This window comes from Saccopteryx bilineata, chromosome 1 (assembly GCF_036850765.1).
Source record: "Saccopteryx bilineata isolate mSacBil1 chromosome 1, mSacBil1_pri_phased_curated, whole genome shotgun sequence".
NCBI lineage: Eukaryota > Metazoa > Chordata > Mammalia > Chiroptera > Emballonuridae > Saccopteryx > Saccopteryx bilineata.
Window position 1 is genome coordinate 304,247,310 of NC_089490.1, and position 17,714 is coordinate 304,265,023.

At 47.6% G+C, this 17,714-nt stretch overlaps 1 long non-coding RNA gene across 1 annotated transcript in view; it reads right to left on the reverse strand.

Annotated features, from left to right (window-relative positions):
• Window positions 1-231: 231 nt before the first annotated feature.
• LOC136320455 (uncharacterized) overlaps window positions 232-17,714 on the reverse strand; it is a 30,084-nt gene continuing 12,601 nt past the window's right edge. Inside the window, exon 3 of the long non-coding RNA XR_010728344.1 lies at window positions 232-348. This is a non-coding gene — a long non-coding RNA (uncharacterized lncRNA). The remainder of the gene's footprint in view (window positions 349-17,714) is intronic.

Genomic DNA, 17,714 nt, shown 5'->3' on the forward strand with positions numbered 1-17,714 from the left:
GTTACATAGTTATTAACACTGAGGCTAGGAGATGGTGAGCAACTTCCCTGAGGACACAGCTAACAAAGTAGAGCTTGGGTTAGGACCAGGATCTGTCCGACACAAGCGATCACAATCTGGCTTGGACCATGAACAGAGGCTGTGAATATCTCAAGGCCAACAAGGATGGGTCCCTCTTCCTAGCCTCTGACCTCCAGCCTTGGATGAGTTCAGTCAACCCACCTGGAGGTGGGAGGATGGACGGCTTGGTCCGCCATGAGGAGGTCAGGTAAGAGTCAGTCAGGCCTTTGCACCCTCCTGCTCCTCAGCCTGTGTCATCGCCAAAGCCAAGCAAGGATCCACCGGCAACTGGGAAGGAGAAGAGAGAATGTGAGACTGCAGTGAGCAGGGACAAGACACCAGGGAGAGCAGGAGGAAGGAAGGACAAAGAGGCTGGGAACCCTCACAGGACACTCATATGACTAACATCGCCTGCATGGGTCTCTCTCTTCTTGGGAGCAGAAGCCATGCCTCCTCCTCCTCCTGAACCAGCAAAAGTCTAAGTACATAATGACCACTCAGAAAATGTTTGCTGGTTGGGTCTTCTTAACTAAGGGATCAAAGAGGAGTATGGTAATGGCCTCTAACAGGCATCACAAGGGCCATGGATGAAGACCTGGGATAAGGCCTCACTGGTCCTTGTGAAAAGGACTTAGGGACTCCAAACAGTAGAAAGTCAACATTGTGGTGGGGCTGCCAGCCAAGCCAGGGGGTATGGGCTGCTTTCATGGAGACACAGGTCCCAAATAAAGGAGGTGATAGTCTTGTCTGTCTCTGCACATTAGCGCCTCCCCCTCCCCCAAACACCGGAACTGAATTCAGTGCTCAGAGCTGCACTCTACTGCAGCGGTTTTCAACCAGTGCACCACGGCAGGCATGTGGGTCCCACAGGGATCCTAGAAACAGGCACTACCTGACTGTTTAGTCAGGGGCACTGACTGCTTTCCTCTTAGATTGGCAAATAAAGAAATTACAATAGCCAACACAACAATAGCAGTCCAGGGTGAATGAATCAAAATTATACCTATTATTTTGTCAGCTTAGCAAAAAAAAAATTTTAATTGATTTTAATGGGGTGACATTGATAAATCAGGGTACATATGTTCAGAGAAAACATCTCTAGGTTATTTTGACATTTGATTATGCTGCATTCCCATCACCCAAAGTCCAATTGTCTTCCATCGCCTTCTAACTGGTTTTCTTTGTGTCCCTCCCCTCCCCCTTCTCCCCCCTACCCTGTAACCCCCACACTCTTGTGCATGTCTCTGAGTCTCATTTTTATGTTCCACCTATGTATGGATTCATATAGTTCTTAGTTTTTTCTGATTTACTTATTTCACTCAGTTAATGTTATCAAGGTCCATCCATGTTGTTGTAAATGATCCAATGTCATCATTTCTTATGACTGAGTAGTATTCCATAGTATATATATACCAAAGCTTTTTAATCCACTCATCCACTGATGGACACTTGGGCTGTTTCCAGATCTTCGCTATTGTGAACAATGCTGCCATAAACATGGGGGTGCATTTCTTCTTTTCAAACAGTGCTATGGTGTTCTTGGGGTATATTCCTAAAAGTGGTATAGCTGAGTCAAAAGGCTGTTCGATTTTTAATTTTTTGAGGAATCTCCATACTGTTTTCCACAGAGGCTGCACCAGTCTGCTTTCCCACCAGCAGTGCAGGAGGGTTCCCTTTTCTCCACATCCTTGCCAGCACTTATTCTGTGTTGTTTTGTTGATGAGCGCCATTCTGATTGGTGTGAAATGATCAAAATTATACCTATTATTTTGTCAGATCAGCAAAAAAAAATATTTTTTGATGTCCCGAAGAATTTTAGTAATTAGTTTACATGTGCCATGAGATGAAAAAGGTCAAAAACCACTGCTCTAGAGAGATTTAGACAGGAAGGTGAACAGTACAAGGATAGATTTCAAATTATGTCAAAGGAGAAATATTAAAGAAATTGGGCATATTTAGCTTGTAGAATTGCAGATAAATTATCCAGTATTTAAAGAGTTGTTATAGCCTGACCTGTGGTGGCGCAGTGGATAAAGCGTCGACCTGGAAATGCTGAGGTCTGAGATCGCTGGTTCAAAACCCTGAGCTTGCCTGGTCAGGCACATATGGGAGTTGATGCTTCCAGCTCCTCCCCCCTTCTCTCTCTCTCTCTCTCTCTCTCTCTCTCTCTCTTTCTCTCTCTGTCTCTCCCTCTCCTCTCTAAAATGAATAAAAAAAATTTTTTTTTTAAAAAGAGTTGTTATAGAATGGACTTGGCCATTTGGCCCATAAAGTGTGGGATTCAGACAATTGTTGGAAACTGTAGAAGAAAAAAAATCATTTAGGCCCCATATGAGGACATAGAAGTTACAGCTGACAGACACAGCACAGCAATGCTCCCCAACCTTGTCCATGTCATGACGCATGCAGAAACTTGATCATATCTGTACTATTCACTGGGGAAGAGGAATGGATGAGGTTACCCACAGCCACGGGTGACCAGTGATGGCACTCAGACCACCCACAAGGCAGTTCCATGGCTGAGGAGAATTTACAAAATGTGTCCAATGGGTGTACACTGGAGAAGCTCTGGTATAGGAATAGTGAGCTTCACATCACTGGAGGTATGTGAATAAAGACCAGATGGGGGTTTGGGGGAAAGGGTACTGCAGAAAGGGTTCAAATATTGGAAAGCAAGTTGGTCCCTTTCAGCTTAGAGTTTCACAGGTTCTCAGCCTCCAGGGAGGACCAGAAGGCAGAGGCATGGCTTGTCCATACACATGCACATACAAAGGCCCAGAGCAGGATCCATCAGAGTCTTCCTTCTGCTCCTTGGGAAGCCGGAGTTCCGCATTAGCTGGCCCTGACAGTGGCGAGGGACTACGTCAGCCCACTTGCCTTGCTGTGGGCGACTCAGGTGCCTCAGCCTTGGAACGATGCCTCGCTCCCTCGTTCAGTTCCAAACTAGCCTACTGGCCTCCCACCCCTGTGGGGGGATAAAGACCTCCAGATGGACTCAAGAAAATCACCCAAATTGAGTTCAACTGAGCAGAAGAAAGGAGGATGGAGCCCTTTAATATCCCTAGGCCCACCCTCATGTATCATCCGGGACATAGAGCGGTGCCACTTCAGACAGACAATAACAATTAGTGCTGTGGGACTTTGATGTTATCAAAATAAAAATCCATACTCTGCTCACAAGGTGTGAAATGATGAGATGGCCCCAGATTGACCTGTCAAACCTATCTCAGAATGTCTGGTGGGAGGGAAGGGGATGCCAAGCCAGGCAGACCTGGGTGTCTCCACTCACTGACTAGGTGACCTTGATCCTCTGTCTCTGAGCCTCTGCCTCCTCAGCTGTAAACCAGGTGGGAGAGAGCCTATCTCTGGTAAAAAAGATTTCCTAAGATAATCTGTGTCCTGGGGGAAGTCATTACACCCATGAAGCCCCCGTGTCTCCCCCTGTATAATGAGGGGATTTATCCATAGATTGCTAAGGTTCTTACAGCTTGAAGTCCCTGCACTGTCTGATCTGAGAACTCACAGCCCAGCTTGTGTGGGCCAAGAAAAGTCATCAATCCCTGGAACCCTGATGCCTCTCTCCCTCAATTCCAAACCTATTTCTTCAGGACAAGGGCCTCCAGATATTGTCCCCTTCCAGCCCCGGTCAAACCCACACATCAGCTCTACAAATGTCCATCAACCTCATCATAAGACTCAGAAGTCCCTAGCTTTTGATTGATGAAGCATTTTGGTGTCCCCAGCCAGGAGCACTCCACCTCTACCCTGCACAGAAGACAGCCTACTCCTGGGAAGATGAAAAGCCGCAAAATGTTTTCCCATTCCACTCCACTACTGATTGGGAGAGTACAAGGCTATTGGTGTCTCATCAACAGCCAACTGGCCTTCTTGCCTGGTCTTTAATAAGAGGGAAAGAGAAAAAGTATTTTGGGCCACGGAGTCAGAGGTCAGTAAGGCCAGGTGAGGGTGGATTGGGCTCTGGACCAGCTGCGGATACAGTTCCACATTTCTGGGGTGGAGCCTCCAGGACACAGCTGCCCATCTCCAACCCAGCTCAGCCTCCACGCGAGGTGAGGCCTGTGAGCTGACACTCTCCATTCACCCATACCCCGTGCTCTACGAATCACCATTGCCCTCCCCCAGTCCTAGCTGCACCCATTCCTACCTACAACGTGACCCAGGAGGCCCACCCACTTCTACGGTTGCATCCCCTAAGCTTCTTCACTCTCTGTCTTCCCTTTGAGTTCACCAGAGGAGGCACTGGCAAGTGAGTGGAGGGTGGAAGAGAAGTTGGGCTATTGATTCTTGGCTCCCTCCCCTGCAGACTCTACCTAAGGCTCCCACACCTACAGCTGCCTCTTAGGCTTGGGTAGTAATACCCTGCTATGCCCTGGGGTACTTTGCCATCCTTGTTGGATTTCCTTAACCCTGTTTACACTTCTGTCAATAGCCCCTTCTTAGACCCCCCCCTCTTTAATTACTCCTCTGGAGTGGATCATCTGCTTCTGGCTGGGATCCTGACCTGGACTACTAGCTTGAGGCCAACCAGGGACCCTGTCTTCAGCCCTAAGCTGCTCAGCAGAGTATATGAGGCATATTGGAAAGGATACCTATCCTTACTAGTAAGACGGCCCCCTTGCAGACACAGGAGCTAATGTACTACATACACTACAGGGTCAGAGTTCTCTTGCCTGGGCCCACCTCCAACCAGAAATGGTATCCCTCAGTCTGCCCATTTATTCTCTCATTCAGTAAGCCAAGGGTCCCCAAACTACAGCCCGGCCCGTGGGCCACATGCGGCCCCCTGAGGCCATTTATCCGGCCCCCGCTGCACTTCTGGAAGGGCACCTCTTTCATTGGTGGTCAGTGAGAGGAGCATAGTTTCCATTGAAATATTGGTCAGTTTGTTGATTTAAATTTACTTTTTCTTTATTTTAAATATTGTATTTGTTCCTATTTTGTTTTTTTACTTTAAAATAAGATATGTGCCGTGTGCATAGGAATTTGTTCATAGTTTTTTTTATAGTCCGGCCCTCCAACGGTCTGAGGGACAGTGAACTGGCCCCCTGTGTAAAAAGTTTGGGGACCCCTGCAGTAAGCCCTAGTGAGCCCATTCTACATCCCAGACACAGAGCAAGGTACCGAAATACAAACATAAATTAAACACAGTGCTTGCCCCAGGGAGCTCACGTCTGGTGGGAGTCAGAACTGAGGACACAGAGTCTTGGAGGCGCTGTGAGAAGGGCCATCATGTGGCAGAGTGGGCACTGTCCATCATTCTCTGAGAACTGAACACCCTATAGATGTCCTTCATTTATCCCATCAATACACCCGGACATGTGATAATCTGCAGCCTCACCATTTATCCTGGGGGGTCGCTGGCTTGGAGGAGAGGGTAAGAAGCAGGGCCACACCAGTGTCCCACTGCTCAGTCCTACACTGCCACCCTCCAGCTACTCAGTGGGGTGGGTACCGGAGTCCAGAGTCCCCTTAGAAGGGCAGGATATGTTCTGGAATCCCTCTCTTGGAATATGTTCCATCAGGGAAGAGGCCTGCTTACAGAATCACTGCAGCTCAGAGAGGAAGTTATGGGATTGATCTCTAATACTTGCCTGCACCATTTGGTTATTAAAAGAATAAATAATAAAATAACAAGCTGACGCCATATCATTTGATGAAGTTTCCTCATTCCAAATACAAGTGGTCCTACACACAATCACTCACACACACAAATGCCAACTGTCCCAGAAAAGCCCATGGTGGCAGCAATGAGCACCAAGACCCCTGATCTCATAGGGAAAAGGTGGGGTTGTGGAGAAGATGCTTCTTAGGCTCCAAACACAGCTATATAGGACATATAGACATAACTAAAATAAGCAATAATAGAGCCTGAATACAGAGTTTGAGGAGGATGGGGTCTCCCAGTGCTACTGACAGTAACTATTAAATAAGTTAAAAGCCACCAAAAATAACAAAAAAAAAAAAATGAGTTTAATTGAATGTTGTCACATCGATCCTACTTCTGATTATAATCAGATTATAAATCATATTCCAAAGAGCTCAAAACCTACAGTGTGCCATCAAGAAAACCCACTTCTGGCCGAATAAAAGGCTATAGAATGATCATTCTCACATGCAGCAAACATTTATTAGGAACCCACCATGGGCCAAGCACGGCGTCAGATACTGGGATGTAACAATGAGCTGGGAACAGTTCCTGCCCTCAGTTTACTCACAGGCGAGAGAGAGGAGCAGGCATGGAAACAGCCAGTGGCATAACTGGGCTGGCCCAGGTGACGGCAGAAAGCTGGGGAAGCAGAGAGGAAGGACAGCCTTTCAGCTCAGAGAAAGGTTAATAGATAAGGGGATTCCTGGGATGGATCATAAAGAAAGGACTTACCAGATGGAGAAGGAGTAAAGGCATTCTAGGCAGAGGGAAGAACACAGGCAAAGGTGCGGAGATGTGGATGAGCATGGCATGCTCAAAGAGCAACGCGAATTGCCTGGCTGAAGCCCAGAGTGAGAGGGGGCAGGGACAGGAGCAAAGCCTAGGAAGGTTAGTGGGGGAAGATCAGGATGGAGCTTCGGTGCCAGGCAAGAAGGTTTAGATGTTATTCAGTAGCAAATGCCAAGCCAACATGGCTTTAAACAAGTACGTGAAGAGTTAGAGCTCTGTTTTAGCAAGTTCTGTGGGAGAACAAGACCTGATGCTCCAAAGACTATGGGGTCCGGAAGGCGGTGAAGATCAAGGAATCCTCAAAGAACAGCACCCCTCCACCGCGGAAGAATTGATCATAATCTTCTGCTAAGGGAAGTGCTTATGAGACAAGCCCCAGAAGAAAGTAGGTTTCCAATGTCAGAGGGTTTCTAGTCCTTGAAGTAGCTAGTGCAGGGCTGGTCCTCTGCCCTAAATAGGGCAAAGTGAAGAACACCTCAGGGACAGCAGCCAGGGCTCAAGACAATCATGCAAATTGGTCTTTTCCTTGGGAAAATGTCAGGTCATCAAAGGCCTCAAGAAGCTCACGAGACACCCGGAAAAGTTAGAGGGTATGTCATCACTTACAATTAGAACTCAAGCTACACGTTGATTGACCCAGGTCTCAAGACTCAAGACTGGACTTAGTGATGGTAGAACCAAGAGGCCAGCAAATTCTCTTCCCAAAATCTAGGGGAAAATCATGAAAATGAAAACAACCATTTCAGGGCTCTGGAAAGCTACCAAAGACAAAACAACAAACCAAGAAGCCTCTGTTCATGAAAACACTGAACTTTGGTAAAAAAAAAAAAAAAAAAAAAAATGGGAATGTGCAAAATTCTGCCTAAGACTGCTCCTATCCCCCCCGGCCACCAACATTGAGTGGGGTTGGCCAAGTAACTGAGAACCCTGACTGCAGGAGAGGGCTGATGTGATTTGGAGTGGAAAGAAACGAGCCCAGGTCCAGTGGTGGACAGTACACATAGCCCACCAGCGGGGAAGCACCGAGGCAAGGCTCACAGGCCTGCTGGCCAGAGGTTGCATCCCATGGGGACAAGCAGCAGGGCTGCAAGGCAGCAAGCACACCAGCCTGGAATTTAACAGGGCGCTCCTGGAGGTGAGAGAGCCACAGAGAGCTGGAAAAGCATCCCCTTTCCTGGTGTCCTTAGGGGTGGCACACTGCAGGGAAGACCAGGGTGACCTCAGAAAGTCAGAGCAGGGAAGACCCGAAAACCATCTGTACTTGGAATGTTGCACCACTATCCACACAGAAGATGGAGGTGTTTGCACAGCCCTAACCAATCACTGATGACCACCAACCTGCAGAGACATGGAGATAGCCCTTAGGAAGCCAAGCTTAAAAAAATTATTTAAAATTTTTTTTAACTAAGTAGAGAGGCTCCGCAGCAGGACCACAAAGTAGGTTAAATGCAATACTCCATTCTCCAACCACCACATTAAAAATCACAGTGAACTACAAAATAACCATCATTTAGAACCACCTGAAGTCTGGCTGAAGAGAAGTCCTGTAACTGAGGATACAGAGAAGAAGCTACATCAAGATGGGTAGGAGGGGTGGAGAGGCAGAATGGGCGGGTCCCACATCCATGTACGGCAGTTAAAACTGGGAGGGAGGCCCTGGCCGGTTGGCTCAGCGGTAGAGCGTCGGCCTGGTGTGTGGGGGACCCGGGGTTCGATTCCCGGCCAGGGCACATAGGAGAAGCGCCCATTTGCTTCTCCACTCCCCACCACCACCACCACCACCTCCTTCCTCTCTGTCTCTCTCTTCCCCTCCCGCAGCCAAGGCTCCATTGGAGCAAAGATGGCCCGGGCGCTGGGGATGGCTCCTTGACCTCTGCCCCAGGCGCTAGAGTGGCTCTTTTCACAACAGAGCATCGTCCCCTGGTGGGCAGAGCATCGCCCCTGGTGGGCGTGCCGGGTGGATCCTGGTCGGGCGCATGCGGGAGTCTGTCTGACTGTCTCTCTCCGTTTCCAGCTTCAGAAAAATACAAAAAAAAAAAAAAAACTGGGAGGGATATCTCAGCTGTGGAAGTCCTGCTGTGGAGCGAAGGGTCCCAGTTCCACAGCAGGCCCCTCAGCCCAGGGTTCCAGTGCCAGGAAGAGAAGTCCCTATAACTTCTGGCTGTGGAAAACTCCAGGGTTTGGGCTGGAATCCCAGCCATTCCCCTTAGAGAGCCCATGCACGGACTTACTTGGACTCATCCTCTCTGAGCTCCAGCACTGGGGCAGCTGCTCAAAAGTCGCCAGGAACATATGGGTGGAAAGTAAAGTGTTCCGCATAGACTGGAAGGGCAGCTTTCCCCCAGACAGAATGCTAGCAGAAGCTGTTATTCCATTGCTGAGCCCACCGCCCACAGAGCAGGCTGGCAGGCGCCATACCTGAGCCTCCATCAACCTGGCTCACACTGTTTGCCCCACCCTGGTGATTCCCTGACACCCCTCCTCACCCAACTTAAGGGCCCACCAAGCCTTTTCCAGTGGCTTTTCCATACAAATGTCCTCTCTTAGCTATGCTTTAGACTTTCCTAAAATCTTTCAGAAGTTCACAAACCCCAAAGCAGTAGCATATGGCTTCAGCATACCCTGTACCTCTGCTAAGTGCCCCCAGGACCAGCAATAGCAAGAGAAAGGGAAAGGAGAGAAGCAGATGGTCACTTTTCTTGTATGCCCTGACTAGGAATCAAACCTGGGACATCCATACACTGGGCCAACACTCTATCCACTGAGCCAACTGGCCAGGGCCAAAAACCTATTTTTAAAAAAGTGATGGAAATCTTCCCTAACCTGGTTAAGAAAACAGACACACAAGTCCAGGAAGCAGAGATTCCTAAGCAAGATGAACCTAAAAAGGCCCACAGCAAGACACATCATAATTAAAATGGCAAAGGTTAAAGACAAAGAGAGAATCTTAAAAGCAGCAAGAGAAAAGCAATTAGTTACCTGAAGGGGAGCCCCCATAAGACTGTCAGCTGATTTCTCAACAAAAACTTTGCAGGCCAGAGGGATTCATCACCACCGAAAGAGTATTATAAGATATGTTAAAGGGTCTTCTTAAGGAAGAAAAAATAATAATAATGAATATGAATAATAAAATGGCAATAAATACATATCTACCAGCAATTACTTTAACTGCAAGTGAATTAAATGCTGCAATCAAAAGACATACGGGGGCTGAATAGATAACAAAAAAAGACCCTTACATATGCTGTTTATAAGAAACTCACTTTAAATCGAAAAACACACAGACTGAAAGTAAAGGAATGGAAAAAATATTTTATGAAAATGGAAACAAAGAAAAAGCTAGGTTAGCAATATTTATACCAGACAAACTAGACTTTATAATAAAGGCATAACAAGAGACAAAGAAGAACTCAGCAATTCCACTTTTGGTATCTGGAGAAACCCAAAACACTAAATCAAAAAGACATATGCACCTGACAAGACAGTGGCATAGTGGATAGAGTGTCGGACTGGGATGCAGAGGACCCAGGTTTGAGACCCTGAGGTCGCCAGCTTGAGCGCGGGCTCATCTGGTTTGAGCAAGGCTCACCAGCTTGGACCCAAGGTCGCTGGCTTGAGCAAGGGGTCACTCGGTCTGTTGAAAGCCCATGGTCAAGGCACATATGAGAAAGCAATCAATGAACAACTAAGGTGTTGCAACAAAAAACTGGTGATTGATGCTTTTCATCTCTCTCTGTTCCTGTCTGTCTGTCCCTATCTATCCCTCTTTCTGACTCTCTCTCTGTCTCTGTAAAAAAGAAAAAAAGGAAAAAAAAGACATATGCATCCATAGTGTTCATTGCAGCATTATTTACAATAGCCAGGATATGTAAGCAACCTAAGTGTCCATCAATAGATAAATGGATAAAAAAAATGGTACGTATATACAATGAAATATTACTCAGCCATCAAAAAAATAAAATCTTGCCATCTACAATGACATGGATGGACCCAGAGGGTATTGTGTTAAATGTAATAAGTCAGACAGAGAAAGACAAATGCTATATGATTTCACTTATATGTGCAATCTAAAAAATAAATAAATGAACAAGCAGAACAGAAACATAGATACAGCAGACATTTCGACGGCTGTCAAATGGGAGGAGGATGGGGGATGAAAAAGGTGGAGGGATATAGAAGTACAGTTGGTAGGTGCAGAATAGTCATGGGGATGTAAAGTACAGCACAGGGAATACCGTCAATAATATTATATTAACTATTATGGTGCCAGCTGGGTACTACATTTATTGGGTTGGTCACAGTGTAAGTCACATAAATTCTAATCACGGGGTTGTACACCTGAAACTAATATAATATTGTTCCTCAACTGTAATTGAAAAATAAAATTATTCTTTTTAAACTGAGTAGAGATAGAAATATTAGCAGCTTATACAACTAAGGAGACAGATTCCTCAGAGTAAATCCAAATAAGTTACTAAAAATAAAAGTCTAAAACAGCCCTCAAGAGTGAAAACTCAGAATCCAGAGTTTGTACATTATTACCTAAAATATCCAGTTCTCAACAAGAAACTTACAACATGGAAAGAAACAAGAAAATGATTCATATTCAAGAAAGACAACAGAAGCAGTCAATAGAAACGAACTCTGAGCAGGTGCAGATGTTGGATTCGGCAGACAAAGACTTAAAAGCAACTATTCTAAATGTGTTTAAAGAATTAAAAGAAGCTATGTTTAAATAATTAAAGGAATATATGTGAACGAGAGCTCAGCGGCCACACTCCCCTCCCACTTCGAGGGCACAGACAGGCCCCTCATTCATCTGGGCATTTTAAGAGTAGAGATCATGGAAAGCACTCAGCAAGAATTGCTGAAGCACTATTACTGGCCTCTCTTGTGTCTTCCTGTATGTGAATCAGAACACCTGGATCAAAGCCTCAATTTTATCTTTCCTTAAGAGAAATGACGTCTACCTCACCGGAGATGCTGGGGGTGGAGGGAGGCTGGAGTAAAGGCTGGGTGGATGGGACATACGAGGCTGGTGGAAGGAGTGACCAGGATGAGAATCCAGAGCACCTGAGGGTCTGATGCCCAAGCTGCTAGGGAAGCAACAGTGAGTCCTCAGGCTCAGCCCATCCCCTGCACGCTCCAAATAAAATAACTGCAAATCCCCTTTTATTTCCTCTCTGACAGCAACTTATTGCGAATGCAGTCACTTCTGACATTCTAATATTCAGAGTCACATTCTGTGGGATAAACCCATTGCTGTAGTCTGAGCCACTGATTTGTATCAGGCTGGGGAGGGCAGGGAGAGCTGCCATGGGGCAGGGAGAGGCAGGGACTAGGGCTGCTGGTGACAAATAAGAAAAAAAAGTTCTCAGGTTCTGCAGGACCAGCCCAGGACCCCCTAGAACAGGCCTCTGCCCCAGGCAAAGTTAGAGAGGCCTGATCATCCCTTGCCTAGCCACCTGTTCATTCAATAAATGCTTGTGAACACTCACCACATGTCTGGTCTGTGCCCCCGGGGAGGATATGAGATGCCTGATTCACAGACCCCACCTCAGAAAGCTTGCACCCCGCACTGCAGTCTGGGTAGGCAGCGTTTACCAAGCACATGGTGCAGTGGTTAGGGACGGGTCCTTGGGAGACAGATAAGCCTGGGTTCACATTCTTACTCTGCAACCTACAAGCAAGGTAACCTTGGGAATCTCCAAACATCTGTCCCTATATCTTTAATAAGAATACAGGTTTGGACTACCTCCTAATGTCATCCAGAAGATTAACATAAAGAACATGAAGAAAGCACTGACCATCCCCAGTGCCCGGTGCAGAGTAACTGCTCACTATGACTGTAAAAATTACATCAGGTGGGGTTAAATGCTGCTAAAGGGAGGTGCCAGAAGAGTGCTGTGACAATGTTGGGGGCACTTGCTCCTAATTTACACAGCCCTGGGTTAGCTAGGAGCTCCCACAGTCCACACATCACTCCCCAGACTCAGGCCCTGTGTGGGCGCTTCAGGCAGCCCGGTGTATGTACAATGAAATGTGCCCTGGGTTTTCTGTCCATGCCCGTCAAGCCAAAACAGCCAAGGCTAGACGCAATGGGGAGAAAAGGGAACCCTTATGCACTGTTGGTGAGAATGCAGATTGGGGCAGCCACTGTGGAGGTCTTCAAAAAAATAAAACTAGAACGGCTTTATGACTCAATAATTCTATTTCTGGGTATATGTATATCCGAAGAAACCCAAATCAGTAATTCAAAAAGATACATGCACCCCTTTGCTTATTGCAGCATTATTTGCAGTAGCCAAGGTAGAGAAGCAACTCAAGTGCTCATCAATAAATAAGTAGATAAAAAAGCCATGGTCTATTTACACAATGGAATATTACTTGACCACAAAAAGTAATAACATCTTAACCATTTGCGACGCATGGGCATTATGAAATAAGTGAAATAAGCCAGTTAGAGAAAGACAAGTACCATATGATTTCACTCATATGTGGAATCTAAAAACAAAATAAACAAACAAAATTAAAACAGACTCATAAATAGTTCTGGCCAGTTGGCTCAGTGGTAGAGCGTCGGCCTGGCGTGCAGAAGTCCCGGGTTCGATTTCCAGCCAGGGCACACAGAAGAAGTGCCCATCTGCTTCTCCACCCCCCCCCCCTCCTTCCTCTCTGTCTCTCTCTTCCCCTCTCGCAGCTGAGGCTCCATTGAAGCAAAGATGGCCCTGGTGCTGGGGATGGCTCCTTGGCCTCTGCCCCAGGCGCTAGAGTGGCTCTGGTCGCAACAGAGCGATGCCCCCTGGTGGGCGTGCCGGGTGGATCCCGGTCGGGCGCATGCGGGGGAGTCTGTCTGACTGTCTCTCCCCGTTTCTAGCTTCAGAAAAATACAAAAAAAAAAAAAAAACAGACTCAATAAATACATAGAATATTCTGATGGTTGCCAGAGGGAAGGGGTGTTGGGGGATGGGTGAAAAGAGGTGAAGGGATTTAGAAGTACAAATTGGTAGTTACAGAATAGTCACGGGGATGGAGAGTACAGCACAGGGAATAAAGTCAATAATATTGTAACAACTATGTATGGTGCCAGGTGGGCACTGGAAATAGCAGGGAACACGAAAAGTATGTGATTGTCTAACCACTGTGCTGTACATCTGAAACTAATACAAAATAATATTGAATGTAAACTGTAATTGAAAGATAAAATTTAAAGTTCTTTTCAAAAAGAAGAGTATGTTCTCTACTATTTCAAAAAAGTATGTTGATCACTTACAAAAGGAATAGAAATGTAAAAGATGTTTTTCAAAAGAAGGAAAAAAGAAATAAATGGGTAAGTTGTCCACTCTAGAGGAGGCAGGCCACAAATGATTGGATAAAGCCAGGGTGGACTTAAACTGAAATCTAAGGCAAAAGCTCCCTGGGGCAGGGAGACCAAGTGAAGAGTGACAAGACCCGCCTGGCAGTTAGGGGAGTGGACAGAGCACTGCTGCTGCTCCCAGCCTGCCTGTGCCTGGAGGAGGTGCACACAGGGAGGGGCTGGCTTTTAAAGGGCCAGCAACACAGGAAACCTCTCTAAGGGATGGGGATGGGGAGCAGGACCAAGCGAAGAGGCAGGGGCACAAGAAACTGAGGGGGACGGGATAGAGTCCGTGGGTTCCGGCTCTGGAAGCTGTGTGAATGGAACACAGATTTGGGGCAGGCTTTCCCAATTAGCCTTGAAAAGGAAAAAAGAATTTGCATCAGCCTGAAGAAAAAAAAAGGAATAAAAACAAGGAAGAGAGAAGCTCCGAGAATACCCCGCAGAGTTGCTAAGACTGCTCTGGCCTTTAAAATGCGAGGAGTATGGTAATGTGATAAACATGGCAACAAAGGGTTTGTCACCAAGCTAATTTTATTAGAACAGATCTCAAATGGCTAATTTCCTTTTACTAATGAGCAAATTAGTTGAATCTCTGATCTGTTCTTAAGGCACTTATACTAATAAAACATGAACGACAGTGAGATTTGCTGAGATGTGGCTGCGTGTGTATTTGGATTGAAGGGGAGCTCTGCGCATGCACACGGAGGGTTGCCCTAACACCACTGCCTTGCCCAGGGGTGCCCCGGGTCTGTGCAGACCTTCGGAGAGCCCAGCCCTGCCTAAGGCAGGCAGGATGTCAGACTGAGGCACCAGCCCAGGGAACCAACCTAGGGGAGGAGCTGTGGAGGAGACAGGGTCTGGCAGGGCAGCGGAGTCGGAGATGTTTCCAGCAAAGCCCCTGAGCCAGGGCAAGATGGCCTCAAACTTTCAGACAAGTCCCCTTCAGGGGGGTTTGTCCCTGCCTCTCCCACCTCTCAGCCGGTGTATTCTGTGTGAAGAGAAAAACTTTCTAAGATATTCCCAGCCTTCTGGCAGTCCAGGCTGGCTGACACCAAAGCAGAAAGCCTTCCTGTTGAATCATGCTTCCCAGGGCCACAGTAGGGGATTCCTGACTCTTGTTCTCTAAGTCAGTTATGCAGGGGAGTGGGAGACAGGATGCCCAGCCTCTTCTGTAGGCAAAGAGGCTCTGGCTGGCTGGGTTCTGATCCGCTGGTATTTACAGCAAGCAGCTAGGGGAGGCTGCTGTGGGGTTGTCACCCAGTGGGAGAGGCATACTGGAAGGCCCTCAGCCAATCATAGGCCCAAGGATGCTATTGGAATCCATGGGAGTCCAAAAGACCAGAGTAACAGGCTTTATTGAAAGGAAGAAAGGAACCCTGCTGGGCACTTCTAGGGGGAGAAGAGCACCAGTTACAGACTAGGGGCAAATTATATAGTGTTTGGGAGAGCCTGAGGGGATACTGAATCTAAAGTCCTGGTTTGTCTGGAATGCTCCTCCTAGGGGGGCTTGCCAGCTTCTTGGAATTCCTGTCTCAGGGGCAATATTCCAGTAAGGGTGAGGTCTGACAGATAAGCAGAACATCAAGAGGGCAGTTTGGAATTCACATATCTATCAGATGCTGCCTCCTGCCTGAAGGATGGGGTAAGATGGTGGGCATAGGCCAATGGCTATGAGCTGAGAGGAGGGGTCTGCACTTGCTTTGGCAGCATGCTTGGTATTGGCAGAGAGAGAAAGCCCAAAGCACTCCTGCAGTAGGACCAGGACACTGGGCTATCAGGTGGGTCCCACTCACCTGGCAAACACCGGCTGTCTACCTGTGTCAACCTGGCTTTGTGAAGAAGGAGCTTCCTGGGGAAGAGAACTAGCACCAGGCGGTCTCCCTGGCACCAAAAACACTTGAGCAGTTACTTTCTGCCCAGAAGGGATGGAGAGAGCCAGGGGTCTGGGCCAGTGGGCTATACCTGAGAACTGGCCCAAGAGTGAGCCTAATGAAGGGCTCTCAGAATGCTCAATAAAAGACTGAGGACCTCCTCTGGTTCCATTCCCAGCTCAGCCACATACATTTAGAACCTAACTTACACGTTTATAATTAACAGTGTGATTTAAGCCAAGTTGTCGGTCCCTCCAGACCTTCGTGTATTTCCCTTTAAGGGGAGATGCTCATACCTGCGTATCTCAGCTATCACATAGACTCAATGAGAAAAGAACCAGGCACATGGTAAGCGCTCAACAAAGGTATATTCTCTATTTCTGCAGGCTGAGTTTAGGGAGCTATTGTCCCTTTTAAGCCATGCAGAAAGTGTAAGGTCCATGTGGAGCTGACAGAGAAAACAAGGGAGGAAAGTCCTCAGGTCACATGTGTGGGACCTGTAAAGCCAGAAGCCACGGCCAGGGCCATTATCACAGCAGCCTGGCTCATGCAGGTTTGCATTGGATTCGGACAGTAGGTAAAGAAACAACGGAGCCACAAACTGGTGGGCCATAGTCTTTAATCCTAGCTTGCACCCGGTGGGCAAGTAAAAATATACACTGGGCTCCAAAACCCACTCACATTCAGTGCTCACAAAGCCACTGATTTATCCGAGTTTCCTAGAATCAAAGATTTCTAGCTCACCAGCCTTATTCTCCTCAGTTCCCCATCTCCTTCCTTCACCAGCGTCAAACTGCACAAACTGGCCTTTCACTCAGCACTCCGCCATCTTGGCTGCTTCTCCTGGCCACGTGGCCTCCTTCTGCTCTCTGCTCTGCTCCCTCTTCTAATGATAATCTCAGGAACCAAGAGCGCAAGCTCCTGCTCCGTCCCCATTTTATAGTGTAGAAATCCAAACCCTTAATCCAATATACAAAATAGGGAAGTCTCTAATACAAAGTCACTTCTCTGAAGCATGATTGGATTGTACCACCCCACATCAAAAAGGGTGGGAAAGACTTAATCCCAAAACCAAGCCCCAGGCTACAACGATCCTGCCTGCCCCCCAACACACATTAATATCACCTGGGCAATGGCCTCCACGTGGGTAACGTTATCTTTTACAAAGTGAGCATAATACATTTTATCTGCCCAACAGTACCCACGTTCCTGACCTGCTGAATGGGAAGGTCAGCCTAAGGGAAGAGAGCATCTCATCACTAGAAGCAATGAAGTACCTGGCAGGGCTGCTTCTGAGGACCCTCAACCCCCTCCAGGGATTTCCCTGCACACTGCCCTTGTCCAGCACCTGCCACAAGTCACATGTATCACAACCACCCTCCCAGCGTCTCCGGCTTTTCTTAAAATGCCCCGAGAAAGTCTCCTGTCCTTCAGTCCTCTTTGCAAGAAGTCTCCCTGGATCTGGTCTAAACCCAACCCCCAAAACTATCTCTGCAGGGAGCTTTTCCTGGTGGGTGCCATAGGAACGGTACCAGGTGAAACATGCACCGGGCAGAGGGTTTCCAACACAATCCGCATGTGAGCTTCACAGCCACTTTCCCCCATATGAGTTAACAGCTCTGACCTGCAGTGGAAGCCACAGCAACAGACCTCATCAGAGCTCCTGTCCTCTCTCCACCTGCCAGGTGTCCCCCACCACCTGTCCATGCCCTCCCCTACTTGTCCCTGGGGTCACTTCTCTGAAGTGCTTTGGTCTCATTCATTATTCAGCCACTTCCTCAGTTGAGAGGCCCAGGGGCCAGTGGGTTGGCAGCTGGTGTGTTCTTTCATCTCCCAGGTTCTCGGGGAATGCAGACGTGCAGGGCAGGTGTCCAGGGCATTAGGTTCTCGGTCCTGAGTGTGGGGGAGACCTCACATTTTATGCTCCAGGACCCACCACTCAAAGGCTGTCCCCCAGATTAACCCA